The 21,012-nt window shown below is 45.9% G+C and overlaps 1 protein-coding gene and 1 long non-coding RNA gene across 3 annotated transcripts in view; one reads left to right on the forward strand and one right to left on the reverse strand.

The window, feature by feature from the left end:
• Window positions 1–21,012, forward strand: part of LOC111845855 (oxysterol-binding protein-related protein 1) — a 49,466-nt gene that overhangs the window by 3,475 nt on the left and 24,979 nt on the right. Inside the window, exon 2 of one of the 2 annotated variants that reach the window (XM_023815544.2) lies at window positions 5,748–5,826. The gene's annotated coding sequence lies outside the window, so the exon portion shown is untranslated. Of the gene's footprint in view, window positions 1–5,747; window positions 5,827–19,773; window positions 19,871–21,012 lie in introns of those variants that run through there. The other variant, XM_023815545.2, reaches the window with a different exon arrangement.
• Window positions 6,318–7,525, reverse strand: LOC111845859 (uncharacterized). The gene is made up of 3 exons (XR_002838746.2): window positions 7,468–7,525; window positions 7,045–7,159; window positions 6,318–6,584 (listed from the first exon to the last, which is right to left on the reverse strand). It is a non-coding gene; the product is annotated as an uncharacterized lncRNA (long non-coding RNA).

Raw genomic sequence — 21,012 nt, forward strand, 5'->3', positions numbered from 1 at the left:
ATACATTGTGTTTAATGCGTCCATTCTCCAACCACTTATCCTGCATGGAGTCCCTGGCAAAGCGAGGGGCACGAGGCTGGCACACCTTGGACACCATGCCAGGCAATCGCAGCATCGCATCTGTTTATTCACAACACGCAATTCATGCATTAAACAGACTCTCGTTACGTTTCAGCCACGCAGTGTTTAGTGGCACGGTAAACATGAATGTGTTAGTTTTTCCAGAGTAATTTCCGGAGTTAATCTGGATCTGAAGAAAAAAAGGGGGCCCCTTAATTAATTTCCCTTTAATTAAACAATTGAAAGGTGCTGCAGGAGTGATGATTAAATAAACTACAGCTTTTTCTGCTGCTTCTCTAAGGTAACTGCTGCTCCTGTTAGAGCTCTTTCAGGCTGTCGCCGTGCTAATCTCCCTGCATGTGTGTGCGTGTGCGATTCTGTGCGTTTGCGCGTCTAGGATCGTCTGAATAGCTGACCGTTTTAAAAAGTGGAAAAAGAAACAGTGCAGGCTAATAAGCCAAATGGACGACGACGCTCCACAGCCCCCTAATCAGTGAGGAGAAGTGGTTGACGTACTTTTCATACCGTAGAGTACTCAATACCAATCTTTCATTGCCTCTGCTGGAAAGGGAGCGATGCGTGGCCGCTCTATGCATGTGGAGCTGCCGTGTTCTTCCCGTGTTCAAGGGGGCATTTGTCTGTCGGCCTAAAAGCCAGTGGTTAGGTGACCTGGTATCTTTAAGGTGCCCTTGATATGTGATTTTGCGTGTTCCCACTGAAGGACCGACATCCTCTCCAGCGGATCCCCAGCCTCAATTCTTCCTGTCCAGGCTCACCTTTATTTCGTATTGGATGAGCAGTAAAGCCACACATTTGCATAAGGCCTCTGAAGTTTGAAGGCCCCCCCTGTTGGCCACAAACAGTCACTACACAAGGAAGGATGCAGAGGGCCCTGAAATTACTTTTTGAATTGGGCACCAGAAAAAACAAACCTGGATGGATGGAAATGGTGTTTTTTAAAGAGACATTTTTTATTACAGCTGATATATCTGCTTCCTTTCCTGGGTGATTCTCCCTAAGGCACCACTGAAAATATTCAAAACATTCATGGGTATAAAGTGACAAAAAGGTTTTCGCTGGGTTAATATTTGGGCTCTCGCGGCTGGGAGAGGCGCGCTCGGCGCCGAATGGGAAAGCGAGGGACATCTATTTCAATGGGAGTCCGAGCCACTCCTTCAAAATGACTGTAATGACGGACACTCCACCAAAAATAGATCCTTTTATGCTTTGCGGGTCTGCGTTGGGCAGCATTAATATTCTGGTGTGGGATCACAATTCGTATCGAATGATGTGACCCTGGAAATTGTTGGAAGCGAGTTCCAAATTGGAAAAAAAGTACTCGTACAGCAAGTCCTAAATGTATTTGTGTTGTTGTCATTATTATTATTATTTATTATTAAGTGCTGGCAAGTCTACATGGATTCTTGGAGAGCATATAAAGGATTTCTGTCAGTCTTCCCAGCGCTATGCACATTTTGACAATGAACATTGGTGTGCTGGCAGAAATAGATCCTGCTGTTATATTAAATATTATATTAAATGAAATATATATCTTATATTAATGCTCACAGAAAAGCATTTACTTTTGTTCTAAAAGCTTTTGCTAGTAAGAACAGATATGATTTGAGCTTAAAAAAAAATCATGTAATGTAAGAAACCCATTTTTATCAAAGGATGATTAATTCAGCATGAATACCATTGTGACGTCCATTCATATGACTTTTAAGTGTCTTTTTCATATAACATATATCGTATTGGATTTTCAATAGTGGCTATTGTGCTGGAGTGGAATTATGTGGGCTAGTTCTTTTTTTAAAATGGTTACACAGATAGAATAGCTGTTGCATCCCGAGTCTGAACCGCATAATCAATAAGAACAGCGTGAGATGCGTTTTTTTGTTTTTTTTATTCCCGACAGTATGATTTTCTAAGTGGGCGGGATGAACAAATCAGCATCGCTACATCTCATGAACACAGACGTCTCTGTCAGGAAGTAAAGAGCAGGAGGAGGTGACGAGATCGTAAGTGCAGTACACGTATCTGTACACCGAGTCCAAACCGACGATCTCAATGGAGAGAGAGACCATGATATTCTTCCCGAGTGACCAAGGTGATCCTGTGTGAACCAGAAAATGTATTCCTCTTTAACTCTGACTCCATCCTTTAACAAGTGCAAGACTTGAAATTAGTAGACAAGCTATTAATGAGGCTAAAATTGAGATTGAACAGTTTGCCAATTAACCTAAAAGTCAGGTAGAAGCTTCCATCCATCATTCCTCGTTATCTCCCCATTGTTTGTCCTTGTGAGGGTCTCCATTGGAGAGGAATCACTGACATTTTTGTCAGCATAAACAATAAATAAATGCTACGCTATTGTGGCGTATCTTCCATACTGATGAAATATTAAACATGCCACTACAATAATTCTAAGTTTAGCTGGCTTTTTTACAAAGACGCCACAATATTATTCAGTTCATACAGCGGGAACAGCCTGGATAAAGGGACCCACTGGGATGTGAACCTGTGACCTTCAGTCAGCATCCTTATCAACTAGGTGACCCAACGCCTGACGTCACATCACTCCTGGGCCCCCATCCCAGACACATCGTGGTTGGGGCGATGCATGGTGCATGCAAATTAACCCTCCGATTGGCCCACATTTCCCCAGCACCTGTTGCCTGGCTAATTAAGCCCCCCACAGAGCAGCAGTTTGTTACCATGGCGATTAGCCGTTTAACAGCGGCCTTTTACACAGGCATTTGTAACTGAAAGTCAACAAAGGAAACATGGAATTCTCAATGACTTTGTGAATCTGCCGACAGTCCCGCTGCTGTGATTTTCCTGTGTTTCTGGGCAGTGTGTCACCGGAACGTTTTGATAAACTCTATTTAAATTTGTTGTGTTTTTCTGTCCTACACTGTCCATCTTGTTAGTGAAAGTAATCCGTAATAGAATAAATTGAGGCGATGTCTTTGCCTTTAGCCCCGCCTGAGGGCAGTAAATGTTGACACTGTCTAAAGAAACTTTGTCTAAATCCACGCTGCCCTGCACACCACAAATAGGGAACCTGCAAGGTCCCAAGGCACAATTTTAAGGTCACAGTTCCTGGACATGGTTTACAACTGACCATCTACAGCTCTGCTGTAGGTACAGACGTGTGAGGTCTCCACTGGAACTCGTCCTGGCAATTTGAAGAGGAATGTTAGAGGGTAAGTTGGCCATGCGATTGTGTTATAGCGCTTTTTGCTCTGGCAAAAGAATCTCGTAGGACAGCTTGATGTGGCCCCCTTTGCCTCGGCTTGGTGTGGGGGTGTCAAACGTTGAACGTCAATGTTGTGGCTGTTGTCTGAAACCTCTAGTATTAAACTCGAAACAAATGGTGATTGTTGATTATACAACACTTATTAGTTATGACTGGTCCACGCCAGGCACTCCCACCAGCAAATTTAGTCGCTGAAAGTCAGCTGGTCTGATGCGCCGTACCAAGTGAACATGCACTATCTAAGTAGAGGAGGTTGGATCGAGTGAGAAAGGTAAACAAGCCTCGAGGGCAGATTGCTGAGAAACCGGGCCTGTGTGATCACAGCTGTGGCTGTTCGCAAGGTTAAGAATTCTGGACCTGCGGGTATCTTTGGACTGCGGGCAACACGTTTAATAGCGGGAATCTTTTGAATTCATGTGGCTCGCCCTGTTTTCTTGACTCGGACACAACACACGACATCAGGAAATGATTGAAATTGGTGGTTACAGGAAGCTGTGGGCCGGGGAACCGCATGTAGCTAAATGCTAGGTTTCTGAAGCGTTACTCATAGACTTACTGAGGCCAAACTCTCAAACCATGATTCTGCCAGTTTATTTTCCATTTGTATTTCCTTGTTTCTCAGTGGGTCGCCCTCACCGGATCAGCACCAGTATTCTCTGTTATACTGCATTGCCAATGATTTTTCTAGGCCTGGGTCTTACGCGGTGGGACCTTCAACCTGACCTTGACTTCCTATTGAGCTGTAGTTTTCCTGCTGAGGACTCTGGCCATATTTATAGTTACCATCCAGCAGGGTGATTTTAGTTGTTTTTGAGGCCCTTCTCAAATGTTTAAAAAAAAAACCCAAATAAATAGCTTACGAGTAGAGTCAGATTATCCTAGCCAGCTAGCTGGTTAGCATAGCATGCAGCTTCAGCGTCTCCTAAATAAGGAACACGTTTACTTCCTATTTAGAGTGCTGATTGATTGTGTCCCCCCAGACTTCGGGGGGCCCCATGCAGAGGGAAAACACTGCAGCTGTCACCCAGGGTAACTCGGGCCCATGTGTAAATCACAGCATATTGCACGGCTGTGGGTGGTTCTGCTGTGATGTTTGCTATTTTATTTTTTTTTCGTTTTGCTCTTTCTGCCAAAGAACTAGCAAGATACATCTGCGACTGAGTGGACAGCTGTTGACAAATATGTTTTAAGTCACGCCAAGTGTAATTTACGGCTGGATTAGGGCCTGTGCATGATACTCCAGTGGCGGAGAGGAATGTCTGATTAACTCTGCCATCGATCTATGAAATTTATTCCTATCAAAGTCCAAAAAGAGTTTACAGGGTGTATTTGTTTTGGAGGGAATCAATCAATTTAAAAGAAAAAGGTCAGTGGTGGGGGGTATAAAGCCCTTAAAAATTCTTTGACATTTTTTGAGGAAGGAAGTGATTCCTGGAAAATTGCATGTTATTATGAGGAAACGGGAGCGCAGCTCTCTGCTTGCTGGCTCACATGTAAAACAGAGGAGCATGCCAGCTAATTATAATGCAGATAATAACAGAGCAAATGTGCGGTCACAATTCAACAAATGGATCCGCCATAAGACGCCATGTACGGCAGAGTCTCTGAATGGGGGAAGGAGCGGCTGAGGGCAGGAGAGGAACACGAAGCGCCAGGGAATCGGCCGAGCGCTCGCGAGTCTGAACGGCAGCGCGACGCTCACGACCTAGATCTGCTCTGAGCTGGAGGGGCAGTGGTCGTTTGAAGAGCAGAGGGTGGATGGGATCATCGTACTGTGACAAAAGCAAGGTCGTGGGGCCGGGGTAGTCTCGATTTGAGTGGTCCCTTGGTAAGCCAGGGCAGTGGTCTAATCTGATGGGGATATAAATATATCAATTTCTCATCATCTTTAAGAGAACAGCAGTGCTTTTTGCTTCGGCTGTACTTCTGGTTTTTGGAGAATGTTGCCCTTGACTCCTTGAGATGCCTCTGAGGATTATTTAGGCTCAGTGGTCCATGTGTCAGTTTTCTTTTTTAAGTAAATATTTTGGATCAAAATTAGCACCTTATACAGGGTCACCAACTTTGGTCAACTGGCTGGAATGAGATTTTCAATTTGAGACAAGTCTGCACACACATTTATATGTATGCAACAGGTTCACTACCTTGTAAACCATCTGTAGGATTTGCAAACTACCCCCAATGCTTTTGATGTAGCTAATTTTAGGTTAATAATGGAATAATATAGATTTGCCATAAGATTTCTTGCATGAGTGTGAGAGTCTGAAAGTCTGAGTGTCGGCCCAGATGCGTGAAACTTGGCATCCCTGTTAACTAATAACATTCTAAATAATATCAAACTCAACATCTTATAAAATCAAAATGATGTGTGAAAGTTTGTCAGTTTTTTATAGGCAAAATAACACTGAGTTTTGTGGATGTTTAGCACTGTGGTGGTGCCATCGAGACGTATCACACAGAGGAATGAGATGAGAAACTTCTCCTCGTGTTGTACAACAGTACAGGTACTAGTCAATGCAGCCGGCTCACATGGACTCAGACTAACTGGCTCACATGGACTCAGACTAACCGGCTCACATGGACTCAGACTAACCGGCTCACATGGACTCAGACTAACCAGCTGACTAGTCAGGCAACATTTTCAGTGGGTTGCTTTGAGTGAAAACTTCAGATGAGATAGTAAGTAACTGTTAATCTGGTACAAAAATTGTTTTGGATCTGTAATTCTTGGTGAATTGTCTTTGGCTTGTAGACTAAAGGAAGTCTTATACTTGAGTGAGATCATTCAACTCAATTCAATTTCAATTCAGTCTTATTTTTATAGCACATTTTCACAATATTACATTGTCTCAAAGTGCTTTACATTATCCCTGCCCAAAACCTCCAGTGAGCAAGCCAGAGGGGACAGTAGCAAGGAAAAATTCCCTAGAAGGAAGAAACCTTGCGAGGAACCAAACTCAAAAGGGGAGCCCAACCTCCGGGGGCTGGCAGAGGGAGTCAAACGAGCAAATTCACACTGTCCAAATTTTAAGATTTGAGTCTCAATGCGATGGCACGCAGTTGCTGGTGCTGCTTCTGACGACCGAATGAACAGCGGTACAGCAGCAAGGAAGGAAAGGGAGACATCACAGGGACAAGGGCGGGCAGGCCGGAAGGACGCGGAAGGACGTCACAGACAGCAGGGGCGTCGCCGGCAGCAGGGTAGGGGGAATTTCTTGATATATCTGGGTCTCCAGGCAGCACAGCCAAGGAGGGGGGGAGACTAGAGGCAGTGCAAAAAGTTAGGGGAGTGCAGTATGTAACTCCCTCCCGATGCATTATATACAAACAGGAAGTACAAATATGCAAATAGAGATGTAATTGATTGGCCTCCTAGGGATGGTCTAAAAAGTTTCAATACAGACTGATAGTATTGCAATATCAAGGGAAATATATCAATCAGGTTGCAGTGTAGAACAGATATTACCCCGCTGACTAAATATATATATATATTTTCCTGGGGTGGGGGGAGGGGCGGAGAGAACTGATCAAATGACACAAAGTTAACTTAAAAGAAATTCCCAAGTGCCCTCACCACATTATGTGGGTGGATTTGAAATTCTGCTGCACTGGGACCCATTTTGTAAATTTGTTTTTTTGCACTTATCGTGATACAAAACCAGCATATTACGCACTCACTACACCCATGGGACGTGGCGGAACTCCTTAGAGTGTCTCCTTACCCCAGAAGGAAAGATGCATCTCTCCACTGAGGGTGGGTGTTGTAAAATGGGATTGCCGTGTTGGGAATCAGTATTGCGTCCTTGGTGGCAGAAAGAAGCTGACCCACTTCCTCAACTTCGTTTGGTAAGGTGACACGGGAAATACATTTAATATATGAAATACTCAACGTTATTTGAAAAGTTATTTGATGCATCACATTATAACTCTGCACAGCCATGCACAGATTTCTAATTTTAACATGCAATCAACAGAAAGGTATAGTTTTTACGAAGTCCCCCTCCCCTCTTGCGTACTACCTACTTCCGTCATAATTTTTGATTATTTACTAGGAAATAATGATGAAATCTTCACCCATTACTCATTACTGGCCCGTGTTGACCGCTAATCTGTATTACCAGCATAATGGAAATGTCCACCGATACCTCAGATAAGATTATCCATGCAAACAGAGAAGAACAGGTCTTGGACCTGAACCTTATCATCGCACCGTTTGAATCGTAATCCATCCGCCGACTATCGTTATTTACGTTAAGCAAGCTTGTAAATATACGATGAATATATATTCGTCTGTCAAACGGGAAGAACCGCTCGGCGTCCACCGATGTTTATTGCTGGGAAATCCGCATATGGTGCTTGCGGGGTCCGCAACCCTGGCCACCGTGTGCAGTATGGTGTGAATGTTTAATCCTAAACCCTTCAAGGTCAGTCGTGCAGTAACAGTTATAATAACCGCAAACATCAGTCTGGAATACATAGGAGGAGCCGCGCTCGCGCAGTCCGTGCAAACGGCCCGCATACGGATGGGTTCAGTACACCCAGATACGGGTGACAGGCGATGCATGGGTATAATGTGGGCGCTTTAATGGGGTGCTGATTGACACGGAGAGCCGCCGGGTGCCGAGCTGACGCGCAGCGGGAGGGAGCCGGCAAAACGGCGGCTTTTCCGCCCTTCCTCCCCGCGCTCCCCTGGCAATGGGCCGGGATGAAGAGGAGAGGAGTGGAGGTGAGCTGATGGGCATTTCAATATATGACAGGAGGAGGTGTAGAGCCAGGGAAGGTCAGTTCTCGGGATGTGAAAGATAATGGGGTATATGGTACAATGGGTCTGTGAATTTTATCTGTTTTGGGAGGGGGGGGGGCGTTGTTCATAAACTTTCTTTTGAATTTTGGAGAAAAATTGCAGCCTGAGATTGTTCTATAGTTGTCGGAATAGTGAACATTTAGACGTGTCCTCTTAACGACGGATCATTAAAAGTAATTCTCAATGAGTCACGAGAGTATTTTGCTTCCCGTAAGTATCATTGTACTGCGAGGTATCTCGTTCAGGAACTTTTTTTTTTTTTTTGGGGGGGGAGGCGGAGGATCTGCTCGACAGGGAGCTGAATGTGAAAAAGTGCTTTAGTATGTGCTGATTGAATAATCTTGTGTGTAACCCTAACAATTTTGTTGATTAAAAAATGTACAAAATCATAACAGTTTGGGGCTGTGAGGATGATGAGCGACAGGTCTGGTTGATTACTTGTTAATTACACAACAGAGTTGAATAGAAATTAGCTTTAAGAGGGCTGTTGTAATATGTTATTATGAAAGTGCCTGAATCCGGAGAATATTTGAATAAGCCTTTTCTCTCAAACACTGGAAAGATCACAGCGACGTCTGGCTAGGGGCCTAGTCACTCAAATATGGATATTTTCAACAGTGCCGCTCTCCATGTAAACGAAAGTTCCCTACAGTCATAATTGGCAGAATTACAAAATGCAGAATGAATTCTGCAAAAAAAAAAGTTTAAAATGGCAGAAGAGGGTTTGGGGAGGGGGGGTCTGTTTAGGAGGTAAGTGATTGGGTTGCGTGCAGCTTGTCACATGGTGACAGAATTAACGTCAAACTCCCAAAGTTATTTTAATGACGTGTTTAATGTTAAGCTGGGGGTGAAGGACTATGTTCAGTCTGAATACACAGACAGATATGCAAGGCTTCTGTTTAAACAAGTGTGGCTCCAGTGACTGTAATCTCTTGATTTCGCTAGATCAGTGCTATAGACATTATCTTATTCACTGGGTTTGCATAATTGCACAGAGATTGGCAGAATGATGGTAGTTGGTATTAGCAGAAATTATAGCAAAAATAATAGTAATTGCTAATTGTTGAGTTGTTAAGTGTGATTTTATTGATCTACATTCTGGTGCTGCAACAACTCATAAAACACAAGAGCAAGGAGAATACAGACAGTACACGAAATGGATGTTGATGGATGGATGGGTTGTGCTAATTAATGTATTTATGGTTTTACTTGGCTAGGTACATAGGCACTGACTTAAAACACGGTCCGTTTACAGCAGAACTGAGTATGAGTGCATTAGCAGGAAGTATTATACGGTGTTGTGGGGGGGGGGGGGGCAATTCCCAGTGACTCTTTTTGGCACAATGGTATTTGTGTAGAATAAAATTTTTGCTGAATGCCTGGGTGGGAGCACATTGCCTCCCCCACCTACGCAGCATGCTAAGCGAACAGCCACCTGACCTGGTAATGTGTATGTGTGTGTGTGGGGGGGGGTTTCAGACCTCCCTGGGTGGTACCTGTCCTCGGCATCACTCTCTCCCACCGGGGAAATGGAATCGGAGAAAAAACCCCAATAAAATTGAGGCCAGGACAGGGGTCCGTGATTATCAGGCAGGAGCAGGCGTCATCCCGAATGAGCTCCGACTGCTGGAGTCAGACACAAGGCCAACATTAATTAGAGTCATATCCACATTTCTGGGGGGCTCTACGAGGAGCCGTGTCTCCCTTTGTATTGGATTACCTTCACAAAGGATACGCGGCCGGAGTCACTTGCCCCGCAGATCTACATAACAATGTGCGTATTATCGTCCACGGCAAGAAGCAAGTTTATCCGCGGCGATGCTTGTTGACACTCATGCCTGGAATGTATTATGGTGTGGCGAGCTCCGTGTCATCGGTGAGGGAGGAAGACGGCACACAGAGACGAACCAAGCCGGGGACAGTGCAGCCATTTGTGAGGCGTACGAGCTCAGGGCGGGAGGTGATGGGCGTTTTTAATATTCATGGGATCCAAGATTGGAGACACCATCTAGGTGACAGGGGCCAGCTGCTTTTGCGTGCAGGTGGATGAACTTGGCCGTCAAACAGATGTTGAAGGTTAGGTTGGCATCGCACACAAAATGCCCAGCTCACACATGACATCTTGGATTTTTTTTTGGATATCTAGAAGTTCATAGTCCATAGTTGAACCATGTTTCGTTTGTTTGTGGACGTGTTGAATTTACACTTATCTCACTAACCTCTCCCTTGCACTACGGTTTGCAGAGCCATGCACACTGACTCCGTCATCTGTTTCATGCGATTCTTCCGATCAATTGCCTGGGGGTAAGATCAAAGGTCCTCCTTCTTGCATGCGGACTGTTACCGGTGTTTGCTAGTGAGGGGTTCCAGATTTATCCAGAACACCAACAAGTCTCACGGATTATGTGTCAAATACTGCGTTTGACCTCATCCAATCCACTGCAGTGCAGGCACATTCGGAATATTCATGATAAAGACATTTGCAGCCTCACAGGTCCACAGAGGCCTGCATGTCTTCCCTGCACTGAATCAATATGCAATTTACAGCCGTCTCCAAGATATTGGCCCATGATGCCGTTTTCCCTTACTGAGAGAAGCGAGGAAACTTTTCTCACATCGGCCCTCTGCTCTTCAGCAGCAATGCAGTATTATATTCATAGCAATGCTGCTTTGCCACGATGCATTACATGCGACCACAATAGTGGCAGTGTCCAGTTGGCAAAGTTTAATTTTGTCCCTTTCGCTCGGTCAATCTTAGGAAATGATCTAATTGTTCTTGCAGTGTGAGAAAATGCAAAATGTGATATGAGAACAGTCCATTGGGCCCTTTGAGAGATTTGTGATGCCAAGGAACTGGCCTCCTGCACCATAGTTAGATGTTCAGCTGGATAGGAATTTGAGGGGACTAGACACTATATCCAGATGAGGTAACCGTAGCTAGACTAGTATTTGGACAGGAAGTAGAGGTGACTGGACAGTAGATCCAGATGAGGTAACCCTAGTTAGACTAGTATTTGGACAGGAAGTAGAGGTGACTGGACAGTAGATTCAGGTGAATTAACCACATTATTGTTTGGATACATCGCTGGGCTCCGGCAGGGTATTTGTGAAGGGCCCTGCACGCATCCTCCTGGTATGGTCACTCAGAAAAAGGTTTTGTGAAAATATAAAACATTTTTCTGTGGAAACAAAAACAGGCAGCCTCATTAATCTTTGGCTGTGGTTCAAGCAGGTGGCCTTCCACTCGTTAAACGAATGGTACGGATCGATGGTGACGTCTGAAAGGATTCGGCCGCTTTGATTTCGGTGACCATTAGTACTTCCAGCGAGCCGAGGCCCCGGCCTGGATGTAGGAGCGAGATCCATCCATTACGCCTTCATAATGGGCATTCATATATTGTCAGCCTCAATACAGCATAGCACAACCATTCTAGGGATTATTTTCAATTTTTATCAATTTAGTGCGCGTAATATCATGGATTTTTCTTTGCACTCAGAGGTCTTTATAAACACAATGGAGCTGAAATTTACTGATGTGCACCGATTTAGAATCTTTCGGTCTGTACCACGAGCGGCGGCTGAAGCTAGGGGGCGCTGCATTTACTTAATGAATGTTTTATGTGTGCCGAGGCGCCTAACGCAGCTGGATTTTTCTTTTTAATCGTGCGACTTTGATTTTATATAAAGCAGCAGCAGTCGGCGGCACGTGCATTTTTATCCGGAGGAGTCTGAAGTCACCAACAAACTAAGAAGTACTGCTGATCTGGTGAGAAAATGTGCACGCCGGACTGTCTGACCGTAGTAACATCGTTTGCGTGTTTCACTTCCAACATAATGGCAGATGATAGATGATTGAGTCTACCCCCCCCCCCCCCCAAGGGTGTGGTATCCAGTGAAATTCAGCAGCGTGGTGCTTTTCCAAGTGGAACCTGGTGGAGATCGAGGAGCTCGGTGCCTAAATTAGCTCACCAGTAGCTCCCTTCAAACTCTGCCTCTGATGACACATTGATGTTTTATTCATTGCTGTTAAGCTAATTAACCAATCATTTGCTTTGTGAGTGGGCTGGAGGTGGGCGGAGGCTGGGGCGGGGGGGTGGACCTTGCTGTGCCAAGCATCTCCCTGGGAAACCCATCCAAAATCAGGGCCGGGGAGTTTTTCATGCGTACAGGTGGGGGGAGGGGAGGGGGCATTGGTACTGAGGCAGGATGTCATGCAGCCAAAATATTTGCCGTTGTCTGTGTGATGCGTGTGTGATGGCGATGGCAGCGGACTTCCCCGCCCACGCTCCGCGGCCGCCGGCTCGGGCTGCCCGTGTGACAGTCGCCGACGCTCAAGACTCCATTGTTCACGCTGAATGCTAAAAGCCTCCAGACAGACATGCACTCACCTCACAATGCAGCGTGTGGGTTTTTTTTTTTTGTCAGTCAAACGGGCATCGCAGATGTGGGATCTCCGGTGCCCCCCCCCCCCCATTCCCTACGCTAGGGCCAGGCCAGCGTCTGAGTGCCTAATGGTCTCGCTACAAGGCTGATTAGGGCAGGACAGGGCTCTCTGTGGAAAGCTGCCTGTCTGCCCGTTTGTCTGTCTGTTTGTTTGCCTGCCTGTCTGTCAGCCTGTTTGCTTGTTTGGCTGTTTGCTTACCTGTCTCTTTGTCTGCTTGTCTGTCTTCTGCCTGCCTATCTGCCTGTCTGTCTGCCTGTCTGTCTATCCATCTGCATGTGTGTCTGCTTGTCTGCCTGTCTGTTTGTGTGTCTGCCTGCCTGCCATTCTGTCTGCTTGTCTATCTACCTACCTGCCTGCCCCTCTGTCTGTCTGCCTGCCTGTTTGGCTGCCTGTCTGTCTACCAACCTGCCTGCCTCTCTGTCTGTCTGCCTGCCTGTTTGGCTGCCTGTCTGTCTGCCTGCCTCTCTATCTGTCTGCTTTTCTGTCTGCCTGCCTACCTGCCTGTCTGTTTGCTTATCTGCTTGCCTGGTCATCTGCTTGCTCGCCTGCCTGTCTGTCCGTCTGTTTGCCTGTCTGTCTGTCTGTCTGTCTTTCTGCCCATCTGTCTGTCTGCCATTCTTCAAGCCACAGTTTTGGGGAATCTGGTGAGTGTTTTTTGTGCTTGGAGCTGATGGGCGACACCTGGTGAATACAAGAGGAGGGAGAGGGCCCCACAAACACAGCTCTGCGTGTGTGCGTGCGTGTGTGTATTAGCAAGTGTGTGTTTTAGTGTGTTTTAGCAGGTGTGTGTATTAGCATGTGCTTGTGTGAGTGCATGTCTGTGTGTGGATTAGAGAGTGTGTGTAATAGAATGTGTGTGGGTAATTGTGCATTAGTGAGTTTGTGTATCAGTGAGTGCATTAGTGAGCATCTGTGTATTAGTGTGTTAGTATATATGTAATCGGTTCCACATTTCATGCAGTGTAAAGTGCTGCCATCGTTTTTCTCTTAATACTGCGTTAAACAGGATTACTGGTCTCACATCAATGAGTAATACTTATATGTATTACTGCTCCAGTTCCATCATTATTGTTATGGTTTGAAATATGTCAGCATATGTCTAGCAGCGGCTGAACTTGGCAGAATACACTGCAGAATCATTTCTGCAAGTAAACATGCTTTGTGTGCATTGAACCTCATCGTCACGATGCATGCATTCAGAACGCTGTGTAATAAATGCATGTTGACATCACGCATCTCAAATGTTTGAAGAGCGAGGTCACCCCGCCAGCCTTCATTTTTACGAGCTATGCGCCTGCTTTTTGCATTATTAGTTTCTCCCAAAGGGTTCCTTGTCGCTCTTTTCCGAATCGCTGCTCCAGAATACCGCTCCACAATGGCGCCATGCGAAGTCGAATCGCCAAGAGTCATCAGCGGGTCCGTACACGAACAAACCGTGTCGGTGGCGAAAAAACTGTATAGGCGTTTTTAAATACCAAGTCCACGGTAAAAATTGATCAAAATGTCCATCATTATTCACCATGGTGCAAAAGAACTTCATAATTTATCAAAATTGAGCTGTGACCAAAACTGAGTCTCTTAGGCTCCATTTGTTCTTGTGAGAAAACATCTCAGTTCCACCATGCTCAGTTTTGAATAAGTAGACTATCATTTCCCTGTCTACTCCACAAACAGGTGGATAGTCAAAAGAGGCCTTTTCCTCAGTTTCAGTGCCAGCGTAGTTACTGTGTTTTGCCTTTGTGGGGCAGAATAGCAGCCAAAATAACTACAGCCAAAGTGTCAACCTCGCAATTTGTTTGGCTGACTAGAACACAGACAAGGGGGCGAGACCTTAGCTTGCGCCGGCGTCCAGGCGTGCCTACAGGTATGATGCTGAGAACAAAGTGTCCTTCAGCTGCATTTCAAAGCACGCTTTATTGGGAGAGAAGTCGAGTTTTAGCATCGCCGTTTGATGTTCGCCAGGCACACCTGCACGCCTGCGGCTGCCGGCCCGGTAATGGCTCATGAAAGCACACGGCGCGTAGCAGGTGCCTTACCGGGTGCTGGGAACCAAACCGAACTGCCCCTATCCTTTCATTGAGGGTGATTCTGTGAATATCATTATGATGTACCGCAGGGGCGTGGGTGGTGCGGGTGGGGGGGGTGTGGTGCCCACCCAGCACATCCAAATGGCTGCCCTTGGAATCTTGCTAACGGTACTGTTGGTTCATCATGCGGTTCAGCATTGACCTTCGGCCGCAGCCTTTCTGTTTCCATGGAATTGATGGCGGTTGGCCGTCCCAGTACTAATTACGCGATCCCATTGACCTGCGTGTGCATGGCAGGTGTTGGGTGAGAGAGTCGGGTTAGGGCAACGGCTTTGCGCTTCTGCGTACGGGGTCGTTAAAAGCGGCCTGATTCTCCGTGGGGGCTGTGGGTACGGGTGCCGACGCCAGTCCTCCCGCATGCTCATTATCTCTGCGTCCTGTTCCTCCCGCGCGATCAGCCCCCGCCGGGATCGCTCCCCCTGGGCACACGCGAGCGTCGCCTCGCTCCCGCCCACCCACTCACAGTTTGTCTCTCGCCCGGCATGGTGACACACTGCTTCATCATCGAGTCACTTTGCACTTGATCTGAGTTTATGGCTCAGCACCTTAAATGGCAGACACCTTTGGTACAGCAGGAGAAGAACAAAAGCAGAACAGATACAAATACTCAGTGCAAACACAAGACACTAAGAATGCAAAGAACATACTTGTGTTCCTGGCAAGAAAGGCTTTGCCAGCTTACCTCCAAACACAGAACTTGGGATGCAGTGAATCATGGGATTGTTCTTGTTGGCAAGGATGTGACTGATGCATCCTCAATATTTGATGTGGGGCAAGAATGACATCCAGGAGTTTTGCCATCCTTCATACTTCTTTTCTTAAGTATTGGAACTGTATTTCAGCAATGAATGATGATGTCAAACGGGTACGTGACAATACAAGAACAGTAAAGTATGCATAGTAATAAACACCCAGGGTATCACATCCATCCATCCATCCATCCATCCATCCATCCATCCATCCATCTATCCATCTATCTATCTATCTATCTATCTATCTATCTATCTATCTATCTATCTATCTATCTATCTATACATCCATCCATCCATCCATCCATCCATCCATCCACCTATCTATCTATCTATACATCCATCCACCTATCTATCTATCTATCTATCTATCTATCTATCTATCTATCTATCTATCTATCTGTCTGTCTCCCTGTCTGTCTGTATGTCTCCCTGTCTGTCTGTCTGTCTGTCTCCCTGTCTCCCTCTCTGTCTGTCTCCCTGTCTGTCTGTCTGTCTGTCTGTCTACCTCTCTGTCTGTCTCCCTGTCTGTCTCCCTGTCTCCCTCTCTGTCTGTCTCCCTGTCTGTCTGTCTGTCTGTCTGTCTACCTCTCTGTCTGTCTCCCTGTCTGTCTGTCTGTCTCCCTGTCTGTCTGTCTCCCTGTCTGTCTGTCTCCCTGTCTGTCTGTCTGTCTGTCTGTCTGTCTAGAGGCTCTATAGTTTCTCCATATCGGTGTCAAGAACCAGAAAGAGTCTGATGCCATAATCCAAATATGGCAGCTGATGGCTCTGCTGGGCTTATCTGTTAGCCGCTAATGGGCGTACTGTGCTTCTCTGAATGATATCATTCTTCACGAGTTAATCATTTTATTTATATTCTTATGAAGATTATACAAAATATAATATCTAGAAGGACATATTGATCAGAAGTGTATGGTCATTTGCATATATTTCTTTCCGTTGGACACGGTGAAGCATGATGGGTCATGAGTCACTGATGGGGCACTCAGTCCTACGCAGAGAGAGCAGCGTGTTTTAACTTGCTATGAAGGTGAAAAAAAGACTGAAACACAAACTCTTCATTTCGTTGTTATAGTGGAATGTGTTATCACCCATTATCAAGGCATTTGATAAACGTCAAAATTACATGTGCACAGTATTATTGATCTTTATAGCATTTTGTAGTGGGACCACTATACTTGAGAAATGTTTCTTGAAGTTTGAGAATAGCGCCCCCTACTGTTCCTTAATGGGATAAGCCAGTTTAATGAAAAACCAAGATGTGCTTCTTTAATACGCAACTCTAGTCCTGGGCTTTATAAACAAGTTCAGTTTAGTCACTGGGGTCCGGTGAGTTTTGCCCCAGTGGGTCTTTGTCTCTGCACCTTCCATTTTTATCAGCCGAATAGCCCCTTGATTGTAATTGAATTCTCGATTCGATTCAGTTTGGCTTTCAGCCCAGCAAAGCTTAAAGTTACCCTGACGGAGAATCTGCACGGAGGTACCACGACAGATCTTCGGGGAATGAAGCAAAGGACCTGAAAATGGATAATTACTTCCAGAAAACTTTGTCACACTAATCTGGGCTTTTATTCTTTGTCTTTTCCCTGCTATGAATTAATCCCCCCTATCTATTTCCCCCCAATTATTATGACAAGGATTAAAGTCATTAGCATGTAGCCCAGCAGGTTTAAGTTACACCAGTGCGACCGTCTTAGGAATGTGGCCTCACACATGTGGGAGAATGCCTACAAAGTCCTTTCCCTTCCCCAATTTTAGCGTGACTAGGGCTAATGAATGGCCTCGCTCTTTATAAAAGTTAATTAAATCTGTCTGACGGTCATTTTCATCCACCGAAGAAAAGAACACGTCGCGTCAATGCGTTAGCGTGTATTTTTAACGCTAACCGATTTTATCTTCATGTCATATTATCGTCAAGACGACAATGTGATTTTTGCCTCCCTTTGTCTTGCAGGAATGTATGGTGTGGCCTCGTTTGTAATGATGCTGCAGACGAAAGCAAAGAAATGAATTAGAAACAACTGTAATGTTATGAGACGAGCAGGGCTCTCAATGGCCGCTTTATTAGGTACACCTAGCTAATACCAAGTAGGATCAACTTTACTCATCCGTGTAACTTCAGGTGTAGATGCGTTGTGTGTTCAGGGATATCTTTCCATATGCCATGGTTATACCAGGCTTTCATTTTCACACTCTTGGACTTCATGTTACCTTTAACGAATCTGGCCATCCTCCTCTGACCTCGTTCATTTACTAGGTCTTTTCACCCTCAGAACCCCTGCTGACAGGACCTTTTTGTTCATCACACCATTCTCTGTAAGCTCCAGACACAGTAGTGTGTGGAAAATACCAGGAAGGTGGTTGTTTCTGAGATGCTGGAACCCCCACGTCTGGCACCAGCAGTCACGACACGCTCAGATCGGGTGTCTTAGTTGTTCTGATGCTTAGCCAAACGGTAACTGAACCTCTTGACCTTGTCTGCATGCTGTAGACACCAAGACCCCATATGAAGCGAATAATGTTGAGTATCTTCTAAAAATGGTGCATGTCAAGTGTCTGGGATGTAGTAGATGGTAAGCGAAGGTTTGGCACTCGTAGTCGACATGTTCGATGCAGTAGAAATGGGCAGAGATAAAGATCTGAGTGACTTTGACGTGGGCCAATTCGTTATGGTCAGACAACTTGGCCGGAGCATCTCTGAAACAGCAAGGCTGGTGGGGACCTCGTGGTCAGCTGTGAACCGCCAACAGGGTGTTGGGGAGCTCGGACTCATCAATGCCGGATGTGAATGGAGGCTATCCTGTTTGGTACCAACCGATAGAAGGGTCACCGCGACACAAATGGCAGATCATTATGATGATGACACACAGGGCTTCAAGCCCTGTCGCCTATAGGGCTGTGTGGCGGCAGGGCAGTCAGGAAGTCAAACCGGTACATCACCGCCAGTTTCAGGGACCGCTTCTTTCCCCAAGTCATCAGGTCGCGGAACAACTGGTGACCTGCAATTTGCAGTATTTATTTTATCATACTGTGGCCTATTTACATCGTTATCCTCCTCGCACACATTATTCCATCTTGATTGCTCATTCATATTAGTCTCGTCTCATATCGCACGGCTGCTTGTCCTGTTCTGTCCTTACGCCCCTGTCCCCTATTCTGCAACAGCGGCGCAAGAATTACACTTTGCTCCTTGGAATTTGTGTGACGATGACACTCAGAACTCGTTTGCTGGAGGAGGTTCTTTGTGTCAACCGGCAGGCATACCCCCAAAAAACATGAGCTGAAGATTAAATAATTCAACTAAAAAGACAAACTCAGTAGTTCAGCCACAAGGGCCGGTTTCACAGCATTAGTCTACGATGAGCTGAAATGTTATTTGAACACAAGTGGAACCTGGAAGCTTCCGAAGCAATAGAAACTGACCCAGACGGACTCCCAGGCCGAATATTGGCTCTGTCGGGTTTTGGTACGTAAGCCTGTCAGAGACGCTCGAGTCATTTTACTGCCCTGCTTATTCATCTATGGGTGGCGCTGTGCTCCTTTTTAACGCGATGCATCTCACTGGAGACCTCGTCACGGCTGCCTTTGAAGTGAATCGTTGTCTTTGCTGCCGGCGGCTGGCGGAGGAGGGTGGATTCTCAAACTCGCCGGCTGCCTGCGACAGCACTTGTTCCACTGCAAGCGCAAGTCATTTATTGCTATTTTTTCCGTCGACATAAATGCACTGTTATCTCGCAGACAGACACAGTCAACTCATGTTTAGGCTTCAGCATCCCAAAAGTACAAAAAACAAACCCCCCCCCCCCACCACCGCCCGGTTCCAGCCCAGGCAGTTAAATTTTTTTCCCTAAGTCTGTGATAGATCTTTGATATGCATGTCTAGTCTGTGTATTTATTTATATACATTTAATTTCCCCAAAATCCTTTTCACTTTATTCAGGTGTTTTATAGAGATGTGTTCCACTTGTAATTCCAAACCAAGACGGCCCCCGCTTCCCAAGACGCCCCTTTTCTTGGGTACCTCCAGCTGTCCACTCTGTGGAAGGGGGGGTTGGGTTGTGCTTAGAAGAGAATGGGAACCCAGGAATTGCAGAGGAGGATGGAATTTCTATAGACGAGTACAGTCCACAAAATTGCCTGCCTCTGAGATCCCATCACAGAGATAATCATCACTTCACCCAACTCTGGAAATAAGTTTGCGGGAATTTGAGCTATGCTGAAGTGTACTATTAAATATGACCTACAGTAATTGCCTGTGTCGTAGCTGCTGGTGGCACCATTTTAAATATGAATTAGGGATTTTAAAATGCGACTCTATCTGCTCTAGTGCAGGCTGAACTCGGTGGAGGACGGCTCTTTATCCCGGGACCGGAGTCCGACCGGTCTGAAGATGTCATGCAGGCCCCGGGCATCTCCTCGGAGGAGCAGAGCCGGCTGCCCGTGGCGGCGGAAACTCGCATTTCGGTAATTGTGTTGCTCGCGGGCGGGAGTCTAAATGAAGGTCTCCTCCAGCGCGGGGGACGGTGCCCCTGAACAGGGCCGCCCTCGCCTGGGGAAAGGTCGGCTGGACCGGCCCCCGAGGGGGCCTCGCGCTTCACGTGGAGCAAGGGGCTGTTTCCATGGCGACCATCATTTGTGCAACACCGCAGGGGGAACATTTCATGAGGTGTTTGTCCGTGGGGGTGGTAGTGGGGGGGAGGGAGGGGGGGGGGGCTGTCATCGCACATCATACTAGACGGACTTTGTTCTGGGGGGGGGGGGGGGTTAGGCATACTGACAGTATTTGTGTATTAATTTTATACAGTAACACGGGGTGATTAATATTAAAAAGCTGACAGTGGCAAAGCTTCCCAAGTCTCTGAATAAATAACGGGATTCTTTCTCATGCGCGGAAACATACTGGCAGAAGGTGGGAAGCCAAAGAAGCCATTGTTAATGCATTGTGTCTCAAGCATGTGGGCTAAAATGCTTATAATGCCAGTTCCTGTTATTCCTGGTCCTCCTATTCCAGCATATGCCCAATAGTTAAGAAAATGTTAATTAAATCTTCATGTTTTTTCCCCTAAAACATGCAGCTGTTGATATTTAGAACAGCTTAAAATAGTGCTGTGTATAGACCAAAATAGGGTCTATTTAACCAGCAGAGAATTACCAGTAATGTTACAGGTTAACCGGACAGTAGGGGGCATGCCAGTTAAGGACACATTTGCCAGTCCTTGGAGAAGACATGTTATATTAATAGTAGCATAAATGGGTAATTCTCTTTGGGTAGAAGCACAACAATTAGAGTGTAACAAGGTGTTCCTCCATTAATGTTTTAGTACATTTAAAAGGTGCTTTATTATTCTGTATTTGAGGAAATAGCTCTGCTGCTCGCAATTGTGATTATGGCACTGTTAAAAACGGCTTTCGGCAAATTCCCAGAGATGTCGCTCATGATGATGAAATAATCATGTTTTAGAGAGTTAGGTAAGGGGCTACCTAAGCCATGATAGGGCACAATGCAAAAATATCTACCGTAGTGATAAAAGACATAGCACATGACTGTGTTACTTTACAGAGGGATCTGTATGCATTTAATGTCAGTGAGCAAACTAAAGTCAAGA

The sequence above is a fragment of the Paramormyrops kingsleyae genome, chromosome 4 (assembly GCF_048594095.1).
Source record: "Paramormyrops kingsleyae isolate MSU_618 chromosome 4, PKINGS_0.4, whole genome shotgun sequence".
NCBI lineage: Eukaryota > Metazoa > Chordata > Actinopteri > Osteoglossiformes > Mormyridae > Paramormyrops > Paramormyrops kingsleyae.